The sequence below is a fragment of the Oncorhynchus masou genome, chromosome 27, assembly GCF_036934945.1.
Source record: "Oncorhynchus masou masou isolate Uvic2021 chromosome 27, UVic_Omas_1.1, whole genome shotgun sequence".
In the NCBI taxonomy this organism is placed as follows: Eukaryota; Metazoa; Chordata; class Actinopteri; order Salmoniformes; family Salmonidae; genus Oncorhynchus; species Oncorhynchus masou.
In genome coordinates this window covers 6,266,981-6,269,480 of record NC_088238.1, presented here as the reverse complement: position 1 = coordinate 6,269,480, position 2,500 = coordinate 6,266,981, and the positions used below count along the sequence as shown (strand labels likewise).

Sequence of the window (2,500 nt, the reverse complement as noted above, 5' to 3'; positions counted from 1 at the left end):
GGTGAAGGAGAGGGAGGTGGAGGAGGAGGAGGAGGAGGAGGAGGAGGAGGAGGAGGAGGGGAGGAGGAGGAGAGGGAGGTGGGGGAGAGGAGGAGGAGGAGAGGGAGGGAGAGGAGGTGTGGGAGAGGAGGAGAGGAGGAGGGAGGAGGAGGTGAAGGGGAGAGGAGGAGGAGGAGGAGGAGGAGGGGGGAGGAGGAGGGAGGAGGGGGAGAGGGAGGTGGGGGAGAGGAGGAGGAAGAGGAGGAGTAGGAGGAGAGGAGGTGTGGGAGAGGAGGAGAGGATACTGCAGGTCTATAGAGATACTGCAGGTCTACAGAGATACTGCAGGTCGACAGAGATACTGCAGGTCGACAGAGATACTGCAGGTCTATAGAGTAATGGTTTACCAACAGAACCCGGCCAGCCAGCAGAGGAAACACCACGGCAGGAACTTAACATCTCATCGCAGTGTGAGGTCACGACCTCTGTGCTCAGCTGGCTGATCCCAGCCTCAGGCTACTGTAGAGACAGACTGGTCTAGATACACAGAGACAGTGGACAGCATTGTGAGATGATTTTCTTACGGGACCAGACATCCTCCGCTCTGTGGACACGATGAGGTGATCACATTCACACCAACGTCAATAGGAGAAGGGATGTGGTTGTCAATGACAACAGCAATATGCTCAGAAGTGACGGGCGAAACACCGTCCATGAAGAGGAGAGCTGGGAGCTCTAAACGTGGAAGCCTTCTAGATGCCGATGCTTGGCGTCTTGGACCGACATGATCGCTTAATAAATGTAATATAATCCATGTAATATGGGCGCTATGAAGGCAGTGTGGAAGCATGGAAGCCCTCTAGAAGCTCCTCTAGAAGCCCCTCTTGAAGCCCTCTAGAAGCTCCTCTAGAAGCCCCTTTAGAAGCCATCTAGAAGCCCTCTAGTAGCCCCTCTAGAAGCCCTCTAGAAGCCCCTCTAGAAGCCCCTCTAGAAACCCCTCGAGAGGCCCTCTAGAAGCCCCTCTAGAAGCCCTCTAGAAGCCCCTCTTGAAGCCCTCTAGAAGCCCTTCAGAAGCACTCTAGAAGCCCCTCTTGAAGCCCTCTAGAAGCCCCTCCAGAAGCTCCTCTAGAAGCCCTCTAGAAGCCCCTCTAGAAACCCCTTTAGAAGCCCTTCTAGAAGCCCCTCTAGAAGCTCCTCTAGAAGCCCATCTAGAAGCCCTCTAGAAGCCCTATATAAGTTCCTCTAGAAGCCCTCTAGAAGCTCCTCTAGAAGCCCCTCTAGAAGCCCCTCTAGAAGCCCTCTAGAAGCCCTTCTAGAAGCCCTCTAGATGCCCCTCTAGAAGCCCCTCTAGAAGCCCCGTGTTGGAGCTACGCTGAGCTATGTTGAAGGGAGCCAATCAGAAGAACGTCTCCCGGCTTTAGAAAGCACCAGAAGAGATTCTGAGGCATTACTATGACGACAGCTAGAACCAGCAGGTAACGATCCTCCCTGGCAGATCAGGATTATACATCTTACTGTCAATGAAACATACACACACACACACACACACACACACACACACACACACACACACACACTTCTGTAAATGGGACTTATAACACTAAAAACAAACCTGTCAGAGCCTCGTCAGAAAGATAAATTCTCCTGAAGGCCTGGTGAGAAATCCTGCCATTCTCCTTCCTCAACCTGAGAAAGCCCCAGTGAGATGACTGCTGTTGAAATCTGCTTTCAACTGGGATGCAGCACTATTTGGTGAGAGAGAGAGAGAGAGAGAGAGAGAGAGAGAGACAGACAGACAGACAGACAGACAGACAGACAGACAGAAAGACAGACAGACAGACAGAGAGGAGAGAGAGAGAGAGAGAGAGAGACAGAGAGAGAGAGAGAGAGAGAGAGAGAGAGAGAGAGAGAGGAGAGAGAGAGAGAGGAGAGAGAGAGAGAGAGAGAGAGAGAGAGACAGACAGACAGACAGACAGACAGACAGACAGACAGACAGACAGAGAGGAGAGAGAGAGAGAGAGAGAGAGAGAGAGAGAGAGAGAGAGAGAGAGAGACAGACAGACAGAGAGAGAGGAGAGAGAGAGAGAGAGAGACCCCAGGTACAAACAACATCTCACAAAGACAGAAGTAGTTTATTTCCCATGCTGGTGTCAGGTTTATGTTTCTGATAGATTTGCTCCCTCATCTACACCTGCAGCTCAACAAGAGGAAAGAGGAAGAGGAAGAGGAGGAAACTTCTCAATGTGGCCTTTTTTCTTCTGGAGCTTGTAATGAATATTACTGATCTGGTGCCACATAGACTAGAGGGGCCCCCTGCAGCATGTTCTCACTCTCTCTCTCCTCTCCTCTCCTCCTCTCTCCTCTCCTCCTCTTTCCTCTCCTCTCCTCTCCTCTCCTTGCCTCCTCTTCCTCTCCTCTCCCTCTCCTCTCCTGGCCTCCTCTTTCCCTCTCCTCTCTCTCTCTCTCTCCTCTCCTCTTTCCTCTCCTCTCTCCTCTCCTCCTCTTTCCTCTCCTCTCTCCT

At 52.1% G+C, this 2,500-nt stretch overlaps 1 protein-coding gene across 1 annotated transcript in view; it reads right to left on the bottom strand.

The window, feature by feature from the left end:
• The window catches only part of LOC135516569 (glutamate receptor-interacting protein 1-like), a 942,640-nt gene that overhangs the window by 877,076 nt on the left and 63,064 nt on the right, over window positions 1–2,500 (bottom strand). The gene's annotated exons all lie outside the window — the stretch shown is intronic.